General features: G+C 42.5%; 1 long non-coding RNA gene across 1 annotated transcript; it reads left to right on the top strand.

Annotated features, from left to right (window-relative positions):
• The first annotated feature begins 658 nt into the window (after positions 1-658).
• On the top strand, positions 659-17,374 carry LOC125111556 (uncharacterized). The gene is made up of 4 exons (XR_007130887.1): positions 659-733; positions 3,987-4,038; positions 4,664-4,840; positions 17,044-17,374. It is a non-coding gene; the product is annotated as an uncharacterized LOC125111556 (long non-coding RNA).
• The last annotated feature ends 4,031 nt before the right edge of the window (positions 17,375-21,405 follow it).

Genomic DNA, 21,405 nt, shown 5'->3' on the forward strand with positions numbered 1-21,405 from the left:
GGAGGGTCCCCTTAGCATTAAATGATACAGGAAGTGCCTGGGGCTGCTTCAGCACCTGCTGAGGTGGTATTTTGTGTGAGGCTGAACACCTCTGCCCAAATCAGTGAGTGGGAGAGTGTTGGAGTTTGTTCTTTTCTGCATACACTGATAAGCCCAGTGAATGATACCAAAGGTTATAATAGCAAGGGACCTTGTTCTAGAACGGTTATATGATCTGGAACCTAGGAAGCTACAGGCAAAATCCAGTTAGTGACTGTTGGGTGATGGTCAAATATTTCAAAATACCAGACAAATCAAGTTGACATAGTTCAAAATCATGGCTTACCTGTTAAGTATAAGCCCCCTGATGAAAAGAAACCTCAAGAGAGATGCTTCAGATGATGAAGACATGCTTGATATACTTCCCATGGTCCTTTCTGATCTGGCCCTGGCGGACTCTCTCTCATTTTATTCTGGCTAATTCCTTAGGTATCAGTTTGTGAACAACTCCAGAGAAGTCTTCCCTGACTCTTCTGTGTACATGTCCATTGCTTGTTATGCTCAGTCTGTTATAGTACTAAATGCATTCCTTCTCCTTTCCTTCCCTTCTTCTTTCCTTCCCTCCATCTCTCCCCCACCCCTTTTCCTCTTCTGCCTCCTTCTTTTCTCCTTTTCTTACAGAATCTTCCATCCTGTGGGGAAGAATCTATTAGCTTGGCTTCTGGTTGGGACAATATTGGTGAGAGGGATCATGGTAAGTCATTTTCCCTGCACCTTTAAAGGCTAACTCAGGTTCTTTGCTATATTTGAAATATGTTAATACATGATTCTCTTGGCCATTTAAGAAATATTGTACAAAAAGCTTTTTGAGTGTGTGCAAATTTCATAAGTCAATAAAGTACAGCTATACTATTGCTGTGAATAGAATAGGAGTGCACATTAATCTAGATTTCTTTTTTCTACTCCTGCTGGAGAAAATCTAATGGCCAGGTAAAATTTCGTGGGTTTTTTTTTTTTTTTGTCTTTTTAGGACCACACCCACAGCAGACGGAGGTTCCCCGGCTAGGGGTCTAATTGGAGCTGTAGCCACCAGCCTACACCACAGCCACAGCAACTCCAGATCTGAGCCGAGTCTGTGTCCTATACCACAGTTCATGGCAATGCCAGATCCCTAACCTACTGAGCAAGGCCAGGGATCAAACCTGCATCCTCATGGATGCTAGTTGGGTTTGCTAACCGCTGAGCCATGATGGGAACTTGGCCTTTTTAAGGTTTTCTTCCTATTTGGCCACTTTGTGGTAGCCTCTTGGTCCCAACTTGACCATTCTATCAAATCTGCCTTCCTGGTTCTCTTATTAACTCTAACAACACCTATTTGTTTATTTGTTTCCTTTGTTGCCCCTCATCTTCCATCCGCCCTCTGAATGCTGTGTCAGCTAGGATTGTGTTTGCATGTACATAGTGAAAACCTTACAACAGTGTTTAAGTAGACTGGAATTTATTTGTTATCAAGTGATGATAGATGGGGATTTACTTGCTGTTAAGATGTCCCAGGGGAGTTCTTTCCACCTAGCAAGGATATGCTTTAATTTTTTTAAATTTCTCCCAAATAAAACATATATAGAGAAAAATGTACACAATATAAATATACAGGTCATCAAATTATGCAATGAACACCAGTGTAACCATCTCCCTGGTCAAGACACAAAACATTGTCAGCATCCCCCAGAGCCATCCCCTGTACCTCATTCCTATTCCTACCCCCTTTCTCCACCCCAAAGACCAACTCTCATCTAAATTTTGTGGCGGTCGCCTCCTTACATTTCCTTGCAGTTCGACCTCTGCATTATTCCTAAGTAGCCTAACTATTGTTGAGCCATTTCTGGCTCTTTAAAAAACTATATAAAGATGTGTTTTTGTAAATTTGATTTCTTTGTCCAACATTTATTTGTAAAATTCATTCATATTGTTATGTGTGGTATTCATTGCTAAATGAATTCTATTGCACAAGTATGACAAAACTTATTCATCCAGTCTGCTTTTTTTTTTTTTTTGTCTTTTCAGGTTGAATCTGCCGCATATGGAGGTTCCCAGGCTAGAGGTCAAATCAGAGCTACAGCTGCCAGTCTACACCACAGCCACAACAAAGCAGGATTTGAGCCGCATCTGTGATTACACCACAGCTCGTGGCAATGCTGAATCCTTCATCCACTGAGTGAGACCAGGGATTGAACCCACATTCTCATGGATACTAGTCGGGTTTGTTACTGCTGAGCCACGATGGGAATGCATAATCTAGTCTGCTTTTGATGCATATTTGGGTGGTTTCTAATTTTTGAGTATTATGAATAGAGCTGATACGAACGTTCTCATCTATTTCCTAAGGTGCATTTCTGTGGATGTGCACATAGGTGTTGAATGGTTGGGCCTCTTCCTCTTCTTTTTTTTTTTTTTTTATTTGGAAAGAGAAGTTCTCTTCAGTGACGTGACAGCACCTGGTAGAGCACAGCAGGACCCACAGAGTCTCACCTCGAAGGGATTCCATCTCTGAGCAGGAACGTCAAAGTGAAGCCGACCCACATGTGGGTGGGGTCACAGTTGTCTGGGTCTTTGGTTGTGGAGAAAAGCAGCCAAGCCTAAAGTGAGGGAAGGGGGTCCGTTAGATGCCAGGGGAGGAATCCCTCTACCTCTCAGGGATGCTGGGGATGGAAGGAGAGGCTCAGGCTTGGCTCTGTTTAGAGGCCTCTTAGTAGTTTACCCAGGACAAAGTAAGCTGCGGTGGTAAATAGAGTTAGAAATGTGGGTAGGTGGTCACGGAAAACTTCTCCCAGAAGGTGACATGTGAAGAGAAACTGAATCACTTTGGAGAACATTCAGAGAGAGAAGAGCATGTGCAAGACCTTGGAGTGAGGACATACTTGCAGGTGTTAAGAAAACCCAAGATGGCCAGTGGACAGGAGGGAAGAGGGGCCCAATGCAAGACCGGGAAGGAGCACCAGAGGCAGGCCTCATAGGTCCGTGGCTGTGCTAGGGAGTTAGCTGACCTCAGAATAAGGGAAGGAGGATTAAGTTGGGCAGTGAACCAATCTGGTTCATGTTTCAAAGAGATGACTCTTGCTGGCTTGCGTACTGGCAGGAGTGGCCGCTGGGAGACCAGGGGGAGGCTGTGCCTCAGGTAGAGGTGAAGGGGGCTTGGATGAGGAGCTAATGGTGAAGGGATGGGTTAGAGCTGGAAGAACTGAAGGCAGAAGAGAAGTTGACTCTGTTTTTGTGGCTTCAACAATAGAGTGGATGACAGTATCACTACCCGAGACAGGCAGGGCAAGGCTAAGAATCATTTGGGGCAAAAGGAGGTGGGAGGGAGTTGTAGGAAAAAAGAAAAAGTTCTGTGTTGGCCATGTCAGGTTTGAAAAGGGAACAGTCAGATACATGAATTTGGAGCTGAGAAGGGTGTTCTTTAGAAACTATGAGCAAATCTTTCTATATCTGGGCCCTATCACATGGCCTGGTACACAGTAGGCACTCAATACATGTTCAGTGAATGAATTTATTCAACAAACATGCATGGAGCTCTTACCTTGTGCCAGGCACTGTTCTAGGAGCTGGGGATAGAACAGTGAACAAAAATTCCTACCTTCCTAGGACTTAAAATGAATAAATGCATGCATGCATGTATAAATGAGTGAATGGACTATGTATTCATGTAATAAAGCATTTCTTGTTTTCTCCGTGTCTTAAAACATCTTTGAAAATATTAATTAACAATGGAATTCGCCAACAGGATTAATTATAAGAATCAAATCTAGAGAGACTTGATGATAATAACCCATTTTGCTTTCTTTTTCTCTTTTTAATTTGATTTCCTTTACCTTGATGGGCCTGAGACCAGGGTACTGTTGGCAGTAGAGTAATTGTGGCAGATGGGTGTTATTTACAGTTGCTTCGGAGTTGATTTCTAATCTTCCTTTGAAAAATGGTATTTACAGGCACACTCTTTTCACCTGCAGGTGTGAAATGGCTCTGTGATGCATGGAGAAGAAACAAAATGTCACGTCTGAGGTTTGTGATAAAATTTGATCGATTCTTCAGGTGGCGTGAGAGGCCTTTCTCACCACTGTCACACTCCCCGCTGCCAAGGCTGAGACGCTGAAGGCAAAATTTGTGTGCTTTGGTGGGGAGCGCTTGGGGTGTCACCACTGTGCTAAATACAGTTCCAAGAAGTTTAGTGTTAGTTAATATTTTCTAAATGGAATTAGCCTCTTCTGAGCTTTCAGGGAGTTTGTAACTGCAGCGATACTTTTTGCCCAGGTATTCATTAAATCATACAAATAACTAGTTTCAACGAAACATATATTAAATACAATATATAAACGTATTTTATATTAAGTACTTATGTTAATTCTTATAACAGAGAATTCCATTTTCTACACTAAGCCCTACTTGACATGATGCTAAAAAATGGGGGGGGCGTGGACCCATATTTTCACTGATAACAAAGAGGACGCTTAGTGGCAGGTGAGCCATGATTAAAATGTTTACGTGTTAAGAGATACGTTCCTTCATCTACAATATGTGCTTGCAAGAGAATTGATATTGCTGATTTGAGAGAGCTTGAAAAAACTTTCACGAATGTGTTTTAAGATTTAATACATGGTCTCTGCTTTTTTTTTTTTCTTCCTGTCAGGTGTATTCCCATTTGACTCTTTTGACTCCTTGAACTAAATCCTCTCTAGATTAAGATTAGGAAGCTGATTCAGAGACATCGGAGTCTGCCAAGAGGACTCTGCCGGTGCCATGAACCGCCTTCTTCTCTCCCAGTGCGCCATGCAAAGTACAGGACAAGACAAATTTTCAAGGGAGGGTAGGTTAAGAAGGGCATGTAGTCCTTGCTAATGATTTTTGATTCATTTCCTCTAATGGCAACTAATTGGAGACTTTTAGAGGAGGAAGAAGAGAGTCAGGTTCATTTTCTAGCACGGGGCTGGTGTGGATGGTGGGGAGGATGCTGGTGGGTGGCATGAAGCTGAGAGTCAGACCAGTTAGGAAGCTGCTGCAGGAGATGCTGTTTTCCACTCCTTCCCCAGTTTTGTGTTGAGTGTGTTAAGTCTCTGCTTCTGGCACAAATGGGAGTGCAAAGAAGTTGCAACTGTTGACAGAAGTAAAGCTTACTCATCATCTTCCCTCCCTCCTGAAGCCCTGTTTCCATTTCCCCTCATGGTTTGTAGGAAGACATTCTTCACTGGTATTGCCTTTCTCTGTGTTCTTTCCAGAATCGGTTGTTGTCTTCCACCATTGTAAAGTTTCGTACCTTAAAAAAATCCGCAGAATTGGGAAATCTCACTTTGGGAGACAGCCTGGTCCTTCACAACCTGTTCTAAGCAAATTCGATTTGCTTGTTTTAATAGTCATGACGCAGCTCTTCTGTGGAGCTTCCTTTTCAGTCTTAGGTATTCCAAAGGCCGTGTGTTTCAAGAACTGGGCTGTGATTCCCCAGCAAGTGAAACATCTCCCCCTCCCCCTCTTTCCCCTCCCCCCCCTCCTCCCCCCTCCCTTGGCCTCACACCAGTTCGCAGTTCCATCCCAGCTCCCTGGGGAGAGACTTGAGGAGCATGGCCTGATGCCTGGGGTGTTGGGTCTTCCCTGGGGTCAACTGGCTCTTTTCTTGGGATTGGAAAAGAGATGAAATTCTTGGTGTATGCATTTCTTAAGCATGTCTGTATCACTGGGGACCTGTCTTCCTATTTTAGGACTGAGTCTAATTTCAATGTAATTGTGAGGCAAGAGACAATATTTCAAGCTAGATTGCTTGCCTAATTGTTGCTTCAAGTAAAAAGAAAATTGGGCTGGGAGTCTAGAGAGCCAAGTTTTAAATGTACTCCATTACTAATTTAAATAAAAATTAAGTAACATTTTATAGTACATCATTTTTAATATTAATTTTTACAGCCGACCTCATTTATTTAATTTCTTCTGATGTTAATAGAGACATATCTCAGAAAATCTTCCCATCAAACTATCTGTAGCCATCTATTTTTTTTCCCCACACAATGTCTCTCGCTTGCATGTCCTCAAGCTTTCTTTGACTAATTTTTTAAAAAATGGCTTGAGATCTCATCAGGCACTGGAAGAACACCAAAAATGTCCCATCGCTCTTAGAGGACAGAGGGCGGGTATGTTAGTGAGTCTACCTTATAGCTGATTGTCAACATAAATGATGTAATGGAGAATGCTCCAGACTTTGGAGCAAGACTGCCTGGGATCGAGTTCTGATTTCTGTCACTTACTGTGTGACCTTGATGAAGTTACCTAACTTTTCTGTTCTCTGTTCCTCAGGGGTTTTTTTGTCCTAAAAATGGAACAATTGTTTTTGCCTCATAGGCTTGTTTTGAGGATTAAATGAATTAATAACTTTAGGGTTAAGAGGATCAAGTAAATTTATATATATAAATTATTTATATATATATATAAAATACTTAGCGTACTGCCTGGCCTGTAGTAAACATGATATACGTGTTGATTATTCTTTTTTGGCTCATTTTTCCATTGCCCACCGGCTCTGCCCCCTAGAGTCTAGCCTGCTGTTGCTGCCATGCCCTTTTCTGCACAGTTCTGCCTCATGCCAGATACCAGCCTTCTTCATCCTCCTGAAGGTATGGCACATATAAGGCTGCTGTGAGTAATAAAGACACTTAATAATAATAGCTGGCATTTACTGAGTGCTCACCTTATGCCAGCACTGCTGTTAGTACTTAACATCTATTTGTTCATTTAATCCTCATATCAACTCTATGAGATAAATGTGATCATTAACCTCATTTTACAGTTGAGGAAGTTGAGGTTCAAATCAGTTACATAGCTTGTCCAAGGTCACCAGTTAGTGAAGAGTAAAGCTAGGTTTTCAAACATCACTTACTTCCTCTTCTCCTGGCCCTTGTAGATATAGGGAAGTAGGAAGTATCTTTTTTTTTTTTTCCTTCTGGTGAATGATATCCTTATAGGGCTCTTCTTTCTGGCCAGCCAAATTCCCATCAGTGATAAATGAGCACTGCGGGGGCTGCGGGGGGAGGGGCAGGGATTCTCAGTATATGACGAGGAGGCCAAAGAAACATCTGGAGTCTACTCAGCACCCAGTGTGTGCTGCCCTTGCGTGAGGCCCGCTGTGGCTCTGTCTCAGGGAATTCTTGTGGCCGCTCTCACGTTCTGTTATTGTCATTTTCATGGCAGGAAACTGAATTTCAGAAAGGTAAGGACTTGCCTTTAGGTTACCCAGCTCTTGAGTTAAGAAAAATTTGAACTCAGGTCCATGTGGCCCCAGAGCATCACAGAGCGAGTTCTTTTCACCCTGGCACCCTGCTGTCCCCCGCATCTTCACGTCTTCAAGGACTCCATGCCATGTGGACTTTTCTTTCGGCAGGCCTCTGCCTCTCTTTTTTTAACCTTTCCGATTTAGCTTTTCTTTTCAACAGCTTAAAGTCATATGAACAAATATGTAGTTGTCTATATTATTAACATGAGGTAGGAGTAGTTAAATGGATTAAAGATGCTTATGGAAATATTTAACCTTATCATCCCAAGGGGCTTTACATATGATGCCAGTAAGTATCATTAAGCTTTGTTCACCTCAATAGCAGCTGGTATTAGAGTATTATAAGATGTTAAAGCAGTTTCTGCCCTTGAGATGGTCACCTTGGGTGGGAGGAGTGTATGTGTGTATGTTGCATGCAGGTACTCTTAGCCATGACCTTGAGCTTCCCAGCCTCCAGAACTTTGAGGAATAAATTTCTATTGTTTATAAGCCACCTTGTCTGGTATTCTGGTACAGAAGCCCAAATGGAATAAGACTATCTTATTTGATTCTTTTCAAAGTTCTGTGAGGTAGCTGATATTATGACTTCCTTTTTACAGATGGAATGAGTAGGATTCAGGAAGTTAAATATTTGTTCAAGGTCACATAAGAAACAGAGCCAGGACTAGCACTCCAGTGTCTGACTTCAAATCCAGTGCTATTTCTCCCTCACCTCAGCTAGACAGCAAGAGGACATAGAAGCATAGAAAGACCCAGGTACATGTAAAAAAAAAAAAAATCAGATATGAGCAATGATTTCAATTTTTGGTCAGTCTTTTTCCTTGTGCTGCTTCAAACTCTAATTTTTGGCTCTAGTGATTTTTTTCCCCTCAAACATACTTTCCCATAATCCAAGTCAGAATATTGGCATTGTCCTGCATGCCCATTACTATTCGCCCTGGGGCATAGCCATGCTTGGTATGGAAGAAAGGCACTGAGAACAAAGGAGTATCTGTAATGTTGCCACGAGGTCAAAAGGAGTCGTACCATGTACATGTTGGCATCAAATGTTTACAATTCACATTAAAAAATAATTTTTTAGGGCCGCATATATAGCATTTGGAAGTTCGCAGACTAGGAGGGAACTGCCAGCCTACACCACAACCACAGCAAGGCCAGATTGGAGCTACATCTGTGACCTATAGCTGCAGCTCATGGTAGTGCCGGATCCTTAACCCACTGAGCAGGGCCAGGGATCGAACCTGCATCCTCATGGATACTAGTTGGGTTTGTTCCTGCTGAGCCACAGCAGGAACTCCTACAATTCATGTTTTAATTCAGTTTTGAAAAGGCAGGGAATTTTACTGTAGGAGATTCTCAAATATGTGGAGCTCTCTAAGGTTTCTATCTTTGAGACTGTGGATCCACTAAACAGAAAATTAGCAAAAGGATTTATCTACAGGATTTTCTACACAAATCAAGGAATTTATCCACTGCAACATTGCCTGTTAGTCTCATCCTAATGAAATTATTCACATGTCCATTAATTCCTAGAAAGTAAACTGAGGAGCAGTGTGGAAAAGCAGATAGAGAACAGGATTCTGAAGCCAGGCTGCCTGCATGGAAATCCAAATCCTGCTGCCATTAACTAGCAGGGTGATCTTGGCTAATAACTTAATCTCTCTGTGCCTCATCTTTAAAATGAACATGATAGGGAGTTCTCTGGTGGCGTTAATGGTTAAGGACTTGGCATTGTCACTGTGGTGGCTCAGATTACTGCTCAGGTTCGATTCCTGGTCCAGGATCTTCCCTATGCTGAGGGTGTGGCCAGAAATAAATAAATAAAAATAGAATGGATATGATGATAGAACCTACGTCTTAGGGTTGCTGTGAAGATTGATGAGTGTAAAATACTTGGTACCATGACTGTCAATGCAGGTTGGACTTCTCAAATGGCCCTCAAAGATGTCCTATCCTGGTCCCTAGCACCTGTGGCCAGGAGGAAGCATCACTGCCGTGATCATGTTATATAGGCACCTTTGACCTGAGGCAGGAGGATGATCTGGTGGACCTAATCTAATCAAACAAGACCCTAAAAGGTAGAGAGCTTTCTCCAGCTAAAGCTGGAAGAGGAAGTCAGAGAGATTCAAGTGTGAGAAGGACTTAAGACGCTGTGGGCATCGTTGACAATGGAGCAACCCCCGTGAGAAGGAATGTGGGCATCCTTAAGGAGTTAACAGGGACCCTGGGCTGACAGCCAGCAAGGAAATGTGGACCTCAGTCCTACCGCTGCAGGGAACTAAATTCAGCCAACAGCACAAATGAGTTTAGAAGTGATTTCTTCCCAGAACCTCCTAATTAGAGCCCAGCTGGCGGATATCTTGACCTCAGCCTTGTGAGACACTGGGCAGAGAACCCAGTCAACATGCCTGGAGTTCTCGACGACAGAACTGAAATAACGGCCCCGTGTTTTTAGCCACTAGGTTTGTGGCAAATGGTTATGCAGCAATAGAAACTAACGTAGTTACCGAGAAGTGCTTATTAAATATTTGTTCTCATTATTGCATTTATAATAACAATGAAGATATCTTCCGTGAATGCTGTAGCATCACTGGGGAAACAATGCTGCACAGGATACCGTGCTGGTCCTCAAGGACTTGATTGTCAAGAGGATAAATCAGTTCATTTTTTCTGACATCCAGGCTCTTCGAAAATCAATCACTACTGAATCCTGTACACAGTTCTTTTTACTTTTTTTTGCTTTAGTTCACTTTTATCAAAAATATTCATTTTTTAGTTTCTTTCATTTTTAGTCAGTGGCTAGACTATGTTTAGTCACCAGCAGCAACTGTTTGCCTAGAGTGAGTCGGGACTAAGTTTTGTTGGTTGTCTCTGGGAAGCTCCTAGACTTGTGCTCAAACATTGAATGGGTACAGGAGGGCTGTTTCTAACAAAGGATCCGTATAACGCTGTATCTCCAGAATCTGCCGCCTGGTATTTTCAGCAGCCCTGAGCACAGAACAACTCCCAGTTTAATCAAAGTGGAATACAAAAGGAGCAACCCCTGCCCCCCACCCCCACCCCGTGGTGTGTGATCCCCTTGAAGTTGGTCCAAGGGAAAGGCACCTTTTGCTTTGGAGACAGCTCCTTTTGGAGTTTAGTGACCTGTGACCCTTCCCCAGCTGGCAGCTCAGCAGGGACCCTCTGATATCTTCCTACCCTCAAAAGCCATTTTTGGTGGGCAGAACAGTGAGAGGATCATTAAGAGCTACTTGGTGGGAAGGTGGTAGGGAAAGAATGAGAACAGTAATGGAACAGTGGTATTCGGGAATATGCCTGTGGTGAGTTTATGTTTTTTATCCAAATATGAGCTGTCCTCATTTTCTGAGTCTTTGCTTTGTGAGAAGGTTGTTGGGTGTTGGTGAATGTTTACTTCAGGTAATGGGAATAATATCATTGTACTTTTAACAAAGTCTTCACTTGAAAGGTCTTTGGATTGAAGCTAGAGTTGGAAAGGGGAGATCCATTTGTTGTCTATACTAATTTTGAAGCCCCTAATTCCCTTTCTGAACTGGAAACTCTTTCCTTCTTACTGAGATTTTTTTCAGAAGAAAGACATGAAAAATTCCCTAAAGCATTCCAATACCAAAATAAATTTTATAGAAACCTCATGTTGTAAAGTTGGGAAGCATCTGAGTCATTTGGTCTCACCCAGTTGAAGTGCCCATGTGGCTAGGAGACCCCTTGACTGTGTCCCCAGCACGTGTTTGCACAGTGAGGTACCCTGAGAAGCAGGGACTTGGTGGTAGGCAGAGTTGTTCTCAAATCATCATTTTGTCACTTCATGACTGTGTGATCTTGTGCAAATTATTTGGCTTCCCTAAGCCTCAGTGTCCTTATCTGATAATGGAGATAATAGTATTTAACCAGCTGAATTGTGATGATTAAAATAAAAAGCCAGTGTAAAGCAACTCCTAGTAATTTCCATCCAGCAATAGTTTTAAAATTTCCATGTTTTAGTTACTATGAGAAATGACTTGGGCAAACCCAAACCTAGGTCTAGTCTGCAGAGGCTCGAGGATAAGGAAGAGAAAGAGGTGGTAGAGGAAGTTCCTGAACTCCAGACTCTATGTCCAACTACCTTCTTGATTTTCTCCTGACAGGGGTCCAATAGGCTTTTCAGACTTAATATATTCAAAACCAAATCCTATTCTTTTTTTTTTTTTTTCCCACAAACTCACTCTTGGTCTTTGAATCTCAATTAATGGCAACTCCATCTCTCCTTCTAGGTGTAATGAGCAAAAACTTTGAAGGTATCCTTCATCCCTTTCTTTCTCTTGCCCATTCAATCTGTCAGGAAATTCTTTTGACTCTACCTTCAACATATGCCTAGAATCCAGCCACTTTACGCCACCTCCACTGTTTCTGGGTTTGGTCCAAGTCATTGGCATTTTTCCATGCAGGAGTCGGAGTGATCCTGCAAAAACTATGTCCGACTAAATCACTCTTTGGCTCAAAACTCTCAAACAGTCACTCTATGTCATTAACTAAAAGCCAAAGACATTATAATGGGCCATAGCACCTGTGTCTGTCTATAAACTGTCACTAGTCCGTGAGGAGCTTGTGCCAGAATGCGAATGAACTATGTCACTGTTTGATTTGTTTTGTTCTTAAAGGACTCTCTCAGTGAAGGGAGCAATGCATCTATTTCCATTCTGGTGCAAATTCTTTATCTGCCTGTAACACTCTTCCTCTGCCCTCCTGTTGTTGAGTCCTGTCTTGCTCTGTTCTTAGTCATGCAGGTCTGCTTGTTCTTCACACACACCAGCCGTGTTCCTGGCTCTGCACAGGCTACTCTTTCTGCCTGGAATGCTTTCTTCCCACCTGACTAACACTTATTTACTCACCACCTTCAGGCATTAACTCAAGCATCCCTTCTTTAGCAAAATCTTCCCTGATGCCCTTGACCGTCCCTATGTCCCCCCTTTCTGCTTTCTTTTTTCTCTATAACCCTATCACCTTTCAAAATGCTAATACAAGTTGCTCATTTATTTTAAAATTATCATTCTTGCAACACTGGAATGTAGACTCCATGAAATGAGGGACTTTTTAATGCGTTTTGTTTTCTGTTTTACTCTTGGCATCTAGAAAAATACTGGTAAAGAGTAAACACTGGAAATTTTTTTTATACTTTTTTTCTTTCTTTCTTTCTTTCTTTCTTTCTTTCTTTCTTTCTTTCTTTCTTTCTTTCTTTCTTTCTTTCTTTCTTTCTTTCTTTTTTTTAGGGCCACACCTGGGGTATATGGAAGTTCCCAGGCTAGGGGTCAAATTGGAGCTGCAGCTGCTGGCCTACGCTATAGCCACAGCAACAGGGGATCTGACCACATCTGTGACCTACACCACAGCTCATGGCAATGCCAGATCCCTGACCCACTGAGCAAGGCCAGGGATTGAACTCACATCCTCATGGATAATAGTTGGATTCATTTCCACTGTGCCACAGCAGGAACTCCCTGGAAAAATATTTAAAGATTAAATGGATATATTTGAAATTAATTAAATGGCTTGATGGAAGCTACATTTTTGTTGGTTTTGTGGGACCATATTTTGAAAGCTTTTAAAAAATTATCCAGAAGTAGTAAAGTTGAACCATGGATAGGGCCTAAATCAGGCTTGGACAGAATTTGGGATGTCCAGAAAGGCAGTGAAAAAATATGTACATCAAAGGCCTTGTCAAACAAGCAGTACTGACACTGAAATTTATGGGTACCTGTTTTTTTCTGGGTGGTCATCATTATTTGGTATTATTACTATTATGGACATTTTGGCTAGTTGTCAGGTAAAAATGATACTATCTTATTTTAATTTGATTTTCTTTAATTACAAATAAGGATGCATTTTAGTTCCATATTTTTGCTTTTTAAAAAAATTTTATCTTGTGAGGTTTCAGTTTTTTAATTTTATCTAATGATTTGTCTTCTACTATTTTAATAATTTATATCAATTTATATAAAATTTATCTCCTATATAAAGATATTAAACAGCCCTAGGATTTTGTATTTGCTGTACATATTTTTCTCAGATATTTACACATTTATCTTTAAAGTTCACATGTTCAAAGTGCTGAAATTTTATTTCGTTGAATATGTTGATCTTAAAAATTTTTAATATCTTCTGTCATTTTTGAGTTTAGAATTCAATCCTTGGAGTTCCCGCTGTGGCTCAGTGGGATAAAGAGCTGGCATTGCCACAGATGTGGCATAGGTTGCCCCTGAAGTTCGAGTCTCTGGCCAGGAACTTCCATATGCTGCTGCTGAGGCCAAACAAAAAGAATTCCACCCTCCTTCAGACTTTTTTAATTTCTAGTTTTTGACTTTTTCCTTTGAAATGATTTGTGATTAAAGCTGCAAATATAGTGTAGAGAGTTCCTATGATGTACTCCTCACTCAGCTTCTCCAAATATTAACATCTTGCCCAACCACAACCGTAGTGCAATTGTCAAAACAAAAATACTGACATTGGTGAGATACTGTTAACTATCTATTCTATTTGTATTTCATTAGTTTTCCACTGACGTTCTGTGTCTGTTCCAGGACCTAGGTCACGACCCTTCATCTCATTTAATTGTCCCCTCTCCTTTCTGAGCTCTAACAGTTCCTCAGGCTCTGCTTGTCTTTTAGGACACTCACTGACACCTTTGAGGAGAACTGGTCTGTTATTGGGCAGAGGCTCCCTCTATTTGGTTTGTCTGATGATTTCTCATGAACAAATTGAGGTTACATAATTTTGGCGAGAATACAGCAGAAGGAATTCTCGTCGTGGCTCAGTGGTTAATGAACCCAGCTAGCATCCATGAGGACGTGGGTTTGATCCCTGGCCTTGCTCAATGGGTTGGGGATCCGGCCTTGCTGTGGCTGTGGTGTAGGCTGGCAGCTACAGCTCTGGTTGGACCCCTAGCCTGGGAACCTCCATATGCCACGGGTGTGGCCCTAAAAAGACAAAAAAAAAAAAAAAAGAAAGAAACCAGCAAACGTAATGTCAGCACCCTTCTCAGTGCATCCTAACGTGTGATTCATGAGGCAGTATCCCATTAGCGGTCATATTAACTAAGAACACTTGGTTAGGATGGTATCTGCTGGGATTTTCTTCTACAAAGTTACTATTTTTTCCTTTGTTATTAATAAGTATCTTGGGGGAGATATTTTGAGACCTTGCAAATATCCTGTTTCCCCTCAAACTTCACCCACTAATATTAGCATCTGTCTGTGGGTTCTGCCTATGGTAATTATTGCTGTGGTATTCTAACGGTGACTTTCTATTTCCCTTGTTTCTTTCACTTTTATTAATTAGAATTTTTCTGTAAGGGAGAATTTCTTTTCTCCTCAGTTTATTTATTTCTTTGTTTCGGTGTAGACTCATTTATTTTACTCTATGGGTTATAATCCAGTACTATTATTATTTGTTTTGTTGCTCAAAGAGTTCTGGCTCAGTACCATTGACTCATTTCTACACACTTCTGGCCTTTTAAAGCAAAATTTATTTGGGTTTTTTCCTTCCTCTAGTTTTATTCTAAAAGTGTGTATGTTTCTATTGGGTATGTCAGATGAGATGGACATAGGGTTGGTAAAGTCTCATAGAAGCTAAAGTGTCCTGTTGGGTGTTGAGACCTTCCAAGACTTCTTTAAGGTGGAAGAAGCCTTGGAGATAGGGAAACTGAGTGCTTTGAGTCATATGGTTGTTGCTAATTTGTTTGCTGTGAGCAGGGTCCCAAGTGATGCTTTGATTGCAGCTATGGGCAACAGCATAACACATGTCATCTCAAAGATCCTGAAATTAATACCTGATAGAAGAGCAGGAGTCCCAAGTTCTCATTTCCAGCCCAGTACTATTTCTGTGTTCTTGAGCGAGCTTGCAGCTGACTATGGCACTTCTGAGGATATACCATGTGGTGGTCTCAGCTCTGTGGATTTTGAAACACAAGGAAAGATGGAAAGAGAGGTAGCTTCCTGGGGGTGTGTAAACTTTACTAAAGCGACCGTTTTCATTGGGGAAAGGAGTGATACTGCCAATTAAGGAGTGCTTTGTGCCTTGGATAAAATGGGTGTTTGTGTCAAGGGCCATGGTGTTGGATCACCTTCTCACCACTTGCTTAGCTCTCACTCAGCTGCCTTCTTGTTGTCACCTGATACAACTGGCTGAATAGCTTCTAATCCCTGTGTTCTTGTCCATGACTAACCAGCACGTCTCTTGCTGGATTAGTCTTCAGGGATCACAGGACAGCTTGGCTTCTTCCTCCCTCCAGCAATGTACTGCTAATGCCAACTCTGGGGAACTTGGTGTAATGCAATACAGATACTTGGAATCGCTGACTCACTTCACAGTGATGTCTATGCCTGTGAATGAGAGTGAGCGGCATGGAAGCAAAATGGTCTTTAAGGATATTACTAGACATTTTAGACGCTCCAGTCTTTGCTGCATTTGTGTTAAATGTTTTGCCAAATCACAAATCCAAGTTCAGTCAAGAAGAATTTTCTGATACCAAGGATTGAGATAAGTAAATGAGATATTCGCCATGAGATCATCTTGGTGAGAGTGGTTTAGATCAAATTAATAGCCCTTGAATCATTTCTTGCTATGCATGTAGATTCTTTTCTTCAGTATTTTCTGTTTCTTTTTTTTTTTTTTCGTCTTTTTGCCATTTCTTGGGCTGCTTCCACAGCATATGGAGGTTCCCAGGCTAGGGGTCGAATCGGAGCTACAGCTGCTGGCCTACGCCACAGCCATAGCAACGCGGAAATCCAAGCCGCGTCTGTGACCTACACCACAGCTCACGGCAACGCCGGATCCTTAACCCGCTGAGCAAGGCCAGGGATTGAACTCGCAACCTCATGGTTCCTAGTCGGATTCGTTAACCACTGTGCCACTACTGGAACTCCTAACTATTCAGTTTTAGATGGATATGCTGCTCATTTGATCCAGTTTAGACCCTATTTCATAACTAAATGTGCAAGCTGAAGGGAGCTCTGAGGCCCATGGTGGGCAGAGAACATGTAGTGCTGGAGAGGTGAGCGGCTCGACTCCCTTATTGCCAGCTGATTGTCTTTGATTCCTCTTTTTCTATAAAGAAGACTCCTACACATAAATCCCTATTGTCTAGAAATCTTTATTCTTTCAAATGTATTTATTAATCTTGTTCCTATCTGCCAGGTGTTGTGCCAGTATAGCTGGGAATACACTCATGAACAAGATGGCCTTGATCTCATGGAACTTAAGATCTCCAGCAGCACAGCCCAATAGAAATATAATGTGTGCACATGTGACTTAACATTTTCTAGTAGCTACATTTCAAAAGGTAGAAATGGAGTTCCTATTGTGGCTCAGCAGGTTAAGGACCCAGTGTGGTCTCTGTGAGTATGTGGTTTCAATTCCTGGCCTTGCTCCGTGGGTGAAAGATCTGGAGTTGCCACAAACTGTGGCATAGGTTGCAGTAGCTGCTCAGACCCCGTGTTGCTGTGGCTATGGCATAGGACCCAGCTACAGATCTGATTTGACCCCTGGCCCAAACTTCCTTATGCCACAGATACAGCCATAAAAAGAAAAAAAAAAAAAGGGTAAAAAGAAGCAAGCAGATGAAATAAATTTTATTACTATATTTCACTTTACTCAATATATCTATCATCATGCCAACATGTAACCAACATAAAAGTTATTAATGTGATAGTTTACATTTCTTAATTGTACTAAGTCTTCAAAATTTGCTACATATTTTATACTTACAGCACCTCTCAGTTTGGACCAGCCACATGTTAAATGCTCAACATCCTCCCATGGCTCGTGCCTACTGGACTGGGCAATGCAGCTTTACCAACACGTGGTGCCTAATCACACAGGTAAATAGGTTCCAGTGGAAATAAGCACTTGGGAAGGGTTTGGGGATGCTAAGGTGAGACTCGAGTGTTGAGTTGGAGTTAGGCAGGTGTGAAGGAAGATAAGAGTACTCCACGCAAAAGGAATGGCTTGTGGGACAACTCTGAGTTGAAAAGAGGAGTGAAATTTGTGCGTGAGGGGGAAATGACAGCATAAAGAACAGAAGGTGAGAAATCACCCAGAAGAAGTCTAGCTTTAGAAAAAAGATAAAGGTGATTGTAAGATGTTGACTTTCAGGTGCAAAAAAATGGAGATGTGGGATGGGACAATGTGCGAAAGGAAGGACTGGAGGTTTATTTAGCCTTTAGAGTTGGTGGAGCTGGCAAGTTACATCCTTTGTCAAAGTCCTAATGGCTGGACTTCTTTTCTGGGGCCACTTGTAGGTGGGCTGGAGACCACACCTGGAAAGGAGTGGGGTGAGTTAGTGAAACAGATCAAGAGGGGAAAGAGATAGGGAACATTAACTGTGCTCTAGAGAGGACCAAGAGTCATGGGGGGCTGGGGATTACACTCAGTGATGACATCCTGGGGTCAGTGGGAAACGGAAGGGAAGAGATGGAAGCCTGGGAGCGGTGGAATGGAGTGGGGGAGCAAAAGTAAGAAGTGTGGGGGGAGTCACAGCCATCAGGTCAAAAGTGACTGTGGGACAATCATTTTCTCCAGTTGGGGCTGGGTAAGCCAGGTTTAAATGTAACAGGCCCCGCAGACACTTTAAATAACTCTCATGTTACCTATACTTCCATACACTGCCAATTTCAGAGGAAGCAACCCAGAGTCTGAAAAGAGGCTCTGGAAAGGGGCTGATCCCCCCTAAGGGCCATAGTATGGCTCTATGCCTAGAGAGAAAGCTCACTTGTTTGGGCACTGTGGGAACCTGCCCCGGCTGTTACCTCCCTTGCTCTTAGAAGCTGGCAAGCAAGGTGTCTGCTGCTCTCAGCAAATCTGAAAGGACGGTGATGAAAAGTGGTGTTAATGTTTCAGAAGGTGAAGTCTCTCTTCCACCCCTCACCAGGAGCAGGCAGGGCATTCCTACATCCCTGGGCCTTGGGTCAACAACCCCTCATTTTAAAGCCCGAACTCCATCATGATTCACTTAAAGCTTGCTGCGCCCATGCTGTGAGCACATGAAGAAGCCCGAGCCGTAGGCTCCCGGAGTTTGTGTTTTCCACCGTCTCACCTGGAATGCTGAAACAGCAAAGCGTTCTCTTGGCTGCGTGAGAGAATGCAGCAGTTGGCAAAATGGGCAATGCGCCTATTTGAAGACCCAGCCATGAGCTGGGGCCCAACTGCAAATGCTGCAATTAAAAACAAAACCAAACCAAACCATCCTACGGACCAAATGCCTTTTAGCAGGGAAAAAGCTGTGCTCTGTTAAAACAATGTGATGATGCTGTGCCGTGGAGGTAACCCTGGCTTTCAAGGATAGACGTTCTGCTCGGTGATGTTTGTGGACGTGTGAACGTCTGTGTTCTAGGTCTTGGCTCTGACAGTGTTCCCCCCCTCACAGTCATTGAAGCTTAGGGGTGGTAGGTACTTGAGTAACAGGGTTCACAGCTTCATCATTTCCAAGACTGGAAGAGTAATTTTTAATCCAGGCTTGTCAAAAGAACCGCATCTCCCTTTATGGATGATGTTTGTGAAACAATTAAGAGCTGTGTTAAATCATTCAAGAAGAATGCATACTTTAAACATGTTTAGTAAATCAAAAGAAAATATGATTAGGTCTTTGACTGGAAGCCATGCTCTTGGATGACAGAGTATTCAGGCCTTTTGTGGATGAGAGGAGTGAGAGAAAGGAGAGGTGGAGGAGGAGGCGGGAAGCTACATAGGCTCAGATCATTTGGGGCTTGGAGGCCATGACCAGGAGTTTGGGTTTTATTCTGAGAGTAATGAGAAGCTAGAGGAGTGTTTTATACAGGGGAAATTCACAAGATCTGCCTTGTGTTTTGTTGCTGTTGTTGTTTGTTTTTTGTTTGTTTGTTTGTTTTGTTTTGTTAGGAACTTTTTTTTCAATAATGATTTTTATTTTTTTCCATTATAGCTGGTTTACAGTGTTCTGTCAACTTTCTACTGTACAGCAAGGTGACCCAGTCACACATACATATATACATTCTTTTTTCTCACATTATCATGCTCCATCATAAGTGACTAGATACAGTTCCCAGTGCTATACAGCAGAATCTCATTGCTTATCCTTTCCAAAGGCAATAGTTTGTATCTATGAACCCCAAATTCCCAGTCCATCCCACTCCCTCCCCCTCCCCCTTGGCAGCCACAATTGTCCATGATTTTCTTTTCTGTGGAAATGCCTTGTGTTTTTTGAAGCTTACTCTGGCCACCTTGAGGTGCAGCTGTATTGGATCTAGGGGGAGGGGGAGGTTCCCATTCTAATTCTGGTCATGGAACTTCTGGAAGGCCTGGCTCCCAAGTGACAGTGGCAACAGATGGAAAGGACTCAGAGGCATGAAAGGGGCAGAAAAACATTGCAGCAAGAGGTTTCCACCACCCACGTTTCTGACTGGCTGGCGAATGCAGCCAGAATCACAGGGTAGATGGTATAATAAAGGCTTTGGGGTGGTTTTGTTTGAGGAGAAGCCATGCTTAGGAAGAGGTTTGAAAAACTTGCAAAGGTGATGATGAAAATAAGGCTTGCCATTTTCAGGGACTGGTACACATCAGGTGCTCTGAACAGACTTTTGAGAGCAGGCCCCACCCAGAAAGCTCCCCTGCAGGCTTCTCAGAACTGCCTCTGGAGGAGCCAAAGGGGACTTGTCTCCAGAAGGACCATTTGGGATTGGAAGTCCACCCCTTTTACTCCTTATTGAGACATATTTCCTTTCCCTCGGGCCACCCTCCCTTCATCCAGGTGCTGCCAGGCACGGGGGCACCAGGCCCTTATGCAGCTGACTCCGCAGAAGGGAAATGCATGGGCTTGTCTTCATCAGCAGATTTGAGTGCAAATTTCCTTTACTACTGAGAGGACATTTCAGGGGACAGATTCCTTGCAACTCTTCTTACCCTCCTTCATTTGGAGCCAGTTAACAATTACGAAGCCCCTCATTTTGCCCCCGTCGGTGGCTGAAGGGCCAGGGCCCGCTCTGATAACCCCTCCGCATAAGTCTGTGTAACTCAAGTCTTCTGTTTCACTCTGACTCCTGCCCTCCAGAGCTAGGACTGGACTGGTTCAGCTGATGTCTCTCTCTCCCTCTCTCTCTATGCTTCTGAGATTTCTGGAGAAGCAAAGTCCATTTTGATCAGGGTACAGGCTTATCTCTTTAGCTGCACACTGGGGTGGCTTTTCCTGAAGCCACGTGAACCCCCAGGCAGTTAGCAATCTCTGGATTTTGTCCTTGGACCTTGCCAGGCTTTTTTTTTTTTTTTTTTTTTAATATTGCCATAGGCTGCTGGTCCACTCTGCTCAGCTGAGACTTTTGTTTCTATCTGCATAATCTCTTCTCTAGGGAAGCCTTGGCTTCTGTAGCCTGCCTTCCTCTCTCTCCAAGACGTCACCACCTAACCTTTCCAACACAAATTAGCATGTCCCTTTCCGTCTTCTTTCACAGCTTGAGCCCTGGAACCAGGCAAATGTGGAAAAAACCTGTTCTCATGCCATATCTCAGGCCCTTTATGCAATAAATTTTGTAATGTAGATATTTAAAAAAATCAACTCAGTTATTTTAAAGGCCAACTCTGTGAAGTCTTTTAAAAACTTGTATTGAAGTAGAGTTGATTTACAATATTGTATTAATTTCTGCTGTACAGCAAAGTGATTCACTTATACATAGACACATATCCATTCTTTTTCAGACTCTTCTCCCCTATTGGTTACCACAGAATATTGGGCAGAGTTCTCTGTGCTATACAGCAGGTCCCCATTGACCAATCATTCTATATAGAATAGTGTGCAAATGCCAATCCCAAACTCCCAGTTCATCTCTTCCTCCTCACCTTTCCCTTTTGTCTTAGATGTCTGTGAGTCTGTTTCTGCTTTGTAAATAAGCTCATTTGTATTATCATTTTTTTAGATTCCACATATGTGATATCATGTGGTGTTCGTCTTTCGCCATCTAATTTAGTATGATAATCTCGAGGTCCATCCGTGTTGCTGCAGATGGCATTGTTTCATTCTTTTTTTTATGGCTGAGTAGGATTCCATTGTATATATACATACCACATCTTCTTTATCCACTCTTTGGTAGTGGGCCTTTAGGTTG

The sequence above is a fragment of the Phacochoerus africanus genome, chromosome 11 (genome assembly GCF_016906955.1).
Source record: "Phacochoerus africanus isolate WHEZ1 chromosome 11, ROS_Pafr_v1, whole genome shotgun sequence".
NCBI lineage: Eukaryota > Metazoa > Chordata > Mammalia > Artiodactyla > Suidae > Phacochoerus > Phacochoerus africanus.